The sequence below is a fragment of the Tasmannia lanceolata genome, unplaced genomic scaffold (assembly GCF_043159265.1).
Source record: "Tasmannia lanceolata isolate RefF3 unplaced genomic scaffold, GAP_Taslan_0.1 ptg000022l, whole genome shotgun sequence".
NCBI classification, from domain to species: Eukaryota; Viridiplantae; Streptophyta; class Magnoliopsida; order Canellales; family Winteraceae; genus Tasmannia; species Tasmannia lanceolata.
This window is the reverse complement of record NW_027518699.1, coordinates 120001-127500: the sequence shown is the minus strand read 5'-3', so window position 1 is coordinate 127500 and position 7500 is coordinate 120001.

Genomic DNA, 7500 nt, shown 5'->3' with positions numbered 1-7500 from the left:
TGGCCTTGTGCCCATGGTCTTCACAAGACAGCATCCAAGGCGCCTGAAAGGCCAAGGGAGCCCAACCCAGCAATGCCCAGCCAAGGCCAGGCATTCCAGTGCCTACCCGGGCAAAAACGCCCAAAGCATGCCCCATTCGTTAGCCTATCCAGGCAAAAACGCCCAAAACCAGCCCATTCCAGTGCCTATCCGGGGAAAACGCCCAAAGCATGCCCATTCCTTAGCCTATCCAGGCAAAAACGCCCAAAACCAGCACATTCCAGTGCCTATCCGGGCAAAAACGCCCTAAGCCTGCGCATTCCAGCGCCCCGCAGCATGCCACCCTCCTATAGGGTTTGCGCAACCAACCCGCCTAACCACCAGTGGCAACCAAAGGTGCTGTTAGCGACGACTTCTGAAGACGCAACGAGACGCGACGGGTTTGCGCCCAGACGCGACGAGGCGATGCGGGATCTGCGCCCAACCGTGCCTACACCCGCCGACTTGATGCGGGAGCTGCTGGCCCAAGCATGCCTAGCGTGCAAGGCCTGCGTGCAAGGCTAGTGTGCAAGGCTCGTGGGCAAGGCTAGTGCGCAAGGCTAGTGCCCAAGGTCTGTGTGCAAGGCTAGTGCCCAAGGCTAGTGAGCATGGCCTGTGTGCAAGGCTAGTGTGCAAGGCTTGTATGCAAGGCTAGTGTGCAAGGCTGGTGTGCAAGGCTTGTGGGCAAGGCTGGTGCGCAAGGCTAGTTCCCAAGGGTTGTGTGCAAGGCTAGTGCCCAAGGCAAGTGCGCAAGGCTCGTGCCCAAAGCTAGTGCGCAAGGCTTGTGTGCAAGGCTACTGCGATGGGCCAGTGCCCAAGGCTTGTGAGCAAGGCTTGTATGCATGGCTTGTGTGCAAGGCTAGCGTCCAAGGCTTGTGCGCATGGCTTGTGCGCAAGGCTTGTGTCCAAGGCTTTTGTGCAAGGCTCGTGCGCAAGGCTAGTGTGCAAGGCTTGTGCGCATTGGCAGGTAGCCCACCAGCATGCACGATCCAAATGCCACTCACGCGACAACACGGTGCCAAGCCGGGCATGGTGTGCACTCAAAACCAATCAACGGACAGAGGTCATGCGTCATGGGGGGGATCTAGCAAGGCCATGGGGAAGGTCATGGAGGACCTTGGAAGCAAGCGCAAGACGAGAGCGAATCGAACAAGGGGCCAGGACGGGGCCTTGTGCCCATGGTCTTCGCAAGACAGCGTCCAAGGCACCCGAAAGCCCAAGGGAACCCAAACCCGGCCGACACTTGCAATCGCACATGCTCTCTGCAACACACCATCAATGCCGCCCAACGGGGCCAGCACGAGCAGTCCTCCGCGGTCCCCTGGCCCTGCGCACGTTTGTCTTCGAAACCGAGCATCAATGCCACAGAAAGTGCCGGGGCGCCAGCTGGAGCCATCATCCGCGTTGCCATGGCTCGCTTGGCCTTGGCTTGCCAGGCCCCGACACGAGCAATCGCGCATTTTCTTTGCAACCGACCATCAATGCCGCCCAACGGGGCCAGCACGAGCAGTCATCCGCGGTCCCCTGGCCCTGCGCACGTTTGTCTTTGAAACCGAGCATCAATGCCACAGAAAGTGCCGGGGCGCCAGCTGGAGCCATCATCCGACGTGCCATGGCTCTGGTCCCATGGTCTTCGCAACCGAGCATTCGTGACACCCGCGGGGCCAGGACACCAACCCTTCCGACACGAGCATTCGCGCATGTTCTTTGGCCACACAACGGCGCCAGCACGAGCAAAATCATCCGCGGTGCGGTGGCCTTGCACGGCCTTTTGTCTTTGGAACCAACCATCAGTGCCACGGGAAGTGCCGGAGTCCCGGCATCCGCGGTGCCAAGTCATTGCGCCCTTGGTCTCTGCAGCGGGGCATGCCGGGCACTCCCAACCATTGCAAGCAAGCAAGCAAGCAAGAAAGAAAGTAAGTAAGTAAGTAAGTATTACATATAGGGGCGGGACATGCGGGGAGATCTGCGAAACGTGCATTACGGGGCACACGCGTACCTACCGGGGCATACCGACCCCTATTGGGGCACACGTGTGCATATCGGGGCATACCGGGCCTATCGGGGCACACGCGTACATACCGGGGCATACCGAGCCCTACTGGGGCACACGTGCGCATATCGGGGCGTACCAAGCCTATCGGGGCATACGCATGTATCCCAAGGCATACCGAGTCTATCCGGGCATACGCGTTCATACCGGGGCGTAACGGGCCTATCGGGGCATACTTGGGCATATCCGGGCAAAAAATGCCCAAAACTTGCGCAACCTTGGCAACCGTGGTCCATTCCTCTCTATATGCCTAGCCTTGCCAACCGTGGTCCATTCCTCACTATATGCCATGGCCTTGTGCCCATGGTCTTCCCAAGACAGCATCCAAGGCGCCTGAAAGGCCAAGGGAGCCCAACCCAGCAATGCCCAGCCAAGGCCAGGCATTCCAGTGCCTACCCGGGCAAAAACGCCCAAAGCATGCCCCATTCGTTAGCCTATCCAGGCAAAAACGCCCAAAACCAGCCCATTCCAGTGCCTATCCGGGGAAAACGCCCAAAGCATGCCCATTCCTTAGCCTATCCAGGCAAAGACGCCCAAAACCAGCACATTCCAGTGCCTATCCGGGCAAAAACGCCCTAAGCCTGCGCATTCCAGCGCCCCGCAGCATGCCACCCTCCTATAGGGTTTGCGCAACCAACCCGCCTAACCACCAGTGGCAACCAAAGGTGCTGTTAGCGACGACTTCTGAAGACGCAACGAGACGCGACGGGTTTGCGCCCAGACGCGACGAGGCGATGCGGGATCTGCGCCCAACCGTGCCTACACCCGCCGACTTGATGCGGGAGCTGCTGGCCCAAGCATGCCTAGCGTGCAAGGCCTGCGTGCAAGGCTAGTGTGCAAGGCTCGTGGGCAAGGCTAGTGCGCAAGGCTAGTGCCCAAGGTCTGTGTGCAAGGCTAGTGCCCAAGGCTAGTGAGCATGGCCTGTGTGCAAGGCTAGTGTGCAAGGCTTGTATGCAAGGCTAGTGTGCAAGGCTGGTGTGCAAGGCTTGTGGGCAAGGCTGGTGCGCAAGGCTAGTTCCCAAGGGTTGTGTGCAAGGCTAGTGCCCAAGGCAAGTGCGCAAGGCTCGTGCCCAAAGCTAGTGCGCAAGGCTTGTGTGCAAGGCTACTGCGATGGGCCAGTGCCCAAGGCTTGTGAGCAAGGCTTGTATGCATGGCTTGTGTGCAAGGCTAGCGTCCAAGGCTTGTGCGCATGGCTTGTGCGCAAGGCTTGTGTCCAAGGCTTTTGTGCAAGGCTCGTGCGCAAGGCTAGTGTGCAAGGCTTGTGCGCATTGGCAGGTAGCCCACCAGCATGCACGATCCAAATGCCACTCACGCGACAACACGGTGCCAAGCCGGGCATGGTGTGCACTCAAAACCAATCAACGGACAGAGGTCATGCGTCATGGGGGGGATCTAGCAAGGCCATGGGGAAGGTCATGGAGGACCTTGGAAGCAAGCGCAAGACGAGAGCGAATCGAACAAGGGGCCAGGACGGGGCCTTGTGCCCATGGTCTTCGCAAGACAGCGTCCAAGGCACCCGAAAGCCCAAGGGAACCCAAACCCGGCCGACACTTGCAATCGCACATGCTCTCTGCAACACACCATCAATGCCGCCCAACGGGGCCAGCACGAGCAGTCCTCCGCGGTCCCCTGGCCCTGCGCACGTTTGTCTTCGAAACCGAGCATCAATGCCACAGAAAGTGCCGGGGCGCCAGCTGGAGCCATCATCCGCGTTGCCATGGCTCGCTTGGCCTTGGCTTGCCAGGCCCCGACACGAGCAATCGCGCATTTTCTTTGCAACCGACCATCAATGCCGCCCAACGGGGCCAGCACGAGCAGTCATCCGCGGTCCCCTGGCCCTGCGCACGTTTGTCTTTGAAACCGAGCATCAATGCCACAGAAAGTGCCGGGGCGCCAGCTGGAGCCATCATCCGACGTGCCATGGCTCTGGTCCCATGGTCTTCGCAACCGAGCATTCGTGACACCCGCGGGGCCAGGACACCAACCCTTCCGACACGAGCATTCGCGCATGTTCTTTGGCCACACAACGGCGCCAGCACGAGCAAAATCATCCGCGGTGGGGTGGCCTTGCACGGCCTTTTGTCTTTGGAACCAACCATCAGTGCCACGGGAAGTGCCGGAGTCCCGGCATCCGCGGTGCCAAGTCATTGCGCCCTTGGTCTCTGCAGCGGGGCATGCCGGGCACTCCCAACCATTGCAAGCAAGCAAGCAAGCAAGAAAGAAAGTAAGTAAGTAAGTAAGTATTACATATAGGGGCGGGACATGCGGGGAGATCTGCGAAACGTGCATTACGGGGCACACGCGTACCTACCGGGGCATACCGACCCCTATTGGGGCACACGTGTGCATATCGGGGCATACCGGGCCTATCGGGGCACACGCGTACATACCGGGGCATACCGAGCCCTACTGGGGCACACGTGCGCATATCGGGGCGTACCAAGCCTATCGGGGCATACGCATGTATCCCAAGGCATACCGAGTCTATCCGGGCATACGCGTTCATACCGGGGCGTAACGGGCCTATCGGGGCATACTTGGGCATATCCGGGCAAAAAATGCCCAAAACTTGCGCAACCTTGGCAACCGTGGTCCATTCCTCTCTATATGCCTAGCCTTGCCAACCGTGGTCCATTCCTCACTATATGCCATGGCCTTGTGCCCATGGTCTTCCCAAGACAGCGTCCAAGGCCCCCGGAAGGCCAAGGGAGCCCAACCCAGCAATGCCCTGCTATGGCAAGCCAAGGCCAAGCATTCCGGTGCCTATCCGGGCAAAAATGCAATTCCTCTCTATATGCCTAGCCTTGGCAACCGTGGTCCATTCCCCACCATATGCCATGGCCTTGTGCCCATGGTCTTCCCAAGACAGTGTCCAAGGCGCCCGGAAGGCCAAGGGAGCCCAACCCAGCAATGCCCTGCTTTGGCAAGCCAAGGCCAAGCATTCCGGTGCCTAACCTTGGCAACCGTGGTCCTTTCCTCACCATATGCCATGGCCTTGTGCCCATGGTCTTCGCAAGACATCGTCCAAGGCGCCCAAAAGGCCAAGGGAGCCCAACCCAGCAATGCCTTGCTAGGACAAGCCAAGGCCAAGCATTCCGGTGCCTATCCGGGCAAAAACGCCCAAAGCATGCCCATTCCTTAGCCTATCCAGGCAAAAACGCCCAAAATCTGCACATTCTAGTGCCTATCCGGGCAAAAACGCCCACCAGCATGCCACCCTCCTATAGGGTTTGCGCAACCAACCAGCCTAACCACCAGTGGCAACCAAAGGTGCTGTTAGCGACGACTTCTGAAGACGCAACGAGACGCGACGTGTTTGCGCCCAGACGCGACGAGACGATGCGGGATCTGCGCCCAAGAATGCCTAGACCCGTCGACTTGATGCGGGATCAGCTCGCCCAAGCATGCCTAGTGTGCAAGGCCTGTGTGCAAGGCTAGTGTCCAAGGCTAGTGTGCAAGGCTCATGTGGAACGCTAGTGCGCAAGGCTAGTGCCCAAGGCTTGTGTGCCAGGCCCGTGTGCAAGGCTAGTGTCCAGGGCTTGTGTGCATTGCTTGAGTGCAAGGCTTGTGTGCATTGCTCGAGTGCATGGCTTGTGTGCAAGGGTTGTGCGCAAGGCTAGTGTGCGGGGCTTGTGCGCATGGCTAATGTGCACGGCTTGTGTGCATGGCTACCGTGCAAGGCTAGTTTGCATGGCTAGGGTGCAAGGCTCGCATGCGAGGCTAGTGTGCAAGGCTGCGTGCAAGGGAAGCGTGCAGGGCGAGTGTGCGAGGCCACTGTGCACGGCGCCAGCACTAGCGAGCCATCATCCGCGTTGCCATGGCTCGCTTGGCCTTGGCTTGCCAGGCCCCGACACGAGCAATCGCGCATTTTCTTTGCAACCGACCATCAATGCCGCCCAACGGGGCCAGCACGAGCAGTCATCCGCGGTCCCCTGGCCCTGCGCACGTTTGTCTTTGAAACCGAGCATCAATGCCACAGAAAGTGCCGGGGCGCCAGCTGGAGCCATCATCCGACGTGCCATGGCTCGCTTGGCCTTGGCTTGCCGGGCCCCGACACGAGCAATCGCGCATTTTCTTTGCAACCGACCATCAATGCCGCCCAACGGGGCCAGCACGAGCAGTCATCCGCGGTCCCCTGGCACTGCGCACGTTTGTCTTTGAAACCGAGCATCAATGCCACAGAAAGTGCCGGGGCGCCAGCTGGAGCCATCATCCGACGTGCCATGGCTCTGGTCCCATGGTCTTCGCAACCGAGCATTCGTGACACCCGCGGGGCCAGGACACCAACCCTTCCGACACGAGCATTCGCGCATGTTCTTTGGCCACACAACGGCGCCAGCACGAGCAAAATCATCCGCGGTGCGGTGGCCTTGCACGGCCTTTTGTCTTTGGAACCAACCATCAGTGCCACGGGAAGTGCCGGAGTCCCGGCATCCGCGGTGCCAAGTCATTGCGCCCTTGGTCTCTGCAGCGGGGCATGCCGGGCACTCCCAACCATTGCAAGCAAGCAAGCAAGCAAGAAAGAAAGTAAGTAAGTAAGTAAGTATTACATATAGGGGCGGGACATGCGGGGAGATCTGCGAAACGTGCATTACGGGGCACACGCGTACCTACCGGGGCATACCGACCCCTATTGGGGCACACGTGTGCATATCGGGGCATACCGGGCCTATCGGGGCACACGCGTACATACCGGGGCATACCGAGCCCTACTGGGGCACACGTGCGCATATCGGGGCGTACCAAGCCTATCGGGGCATACGCATGTATCCCAAGGCATACCGAGTCTATCCGGGCATACGCGTTCATACCGGGGCGTAACGGGCCTATCGGGGCATACTTGGGCATATCCGGGCAAAAAATGCCCAAAACTTGCGCAACCTTGGCAACCGTGGTCCATTCCTCTCTATATGCCTAGCCTTGCCAACCGTGGTCCATTCCTCACTATATGCCATGGCCTTGTGCCCATGGTCTTCCCAAGACAGCGTCCAAGGCCCCCGGAAGGCCAAGGGAGCCCAACCCAGCAATGCCCTGCTATGGCAAGCCAAGGCCAAGCATTCCGGTGCCTATCCGGGCAAAAATGCGATTCCTCTCTATATGCCTAGCCTTGGCAACCGTGGTCCATTCCCCACCATATGCCATGGCCTTGTGCCCATGGTCTTCCCAAGACAGTGTCCAAGGCGCCCGGAAGGCCAAGGGAGCCCAACCCAGCAATGCCCTGCTTTGGCAAGCCAAGGCCAAGCATTCCGGTGCCTAACCTTGGCAACCGTGGTCCTTTCCTCACCATATGCCATGGCCTTGTGCCCATGGTCTTCGCAAGACATCGTCCAAGGCGCCCAAAAGGCCAAGGGAGCCCAACCCAGCAATGCCCTGCTAGGGCAAGCCAAGGCCAAGCATTCCGGTGCCTAACCTTGGCAACCGTGGTCCTT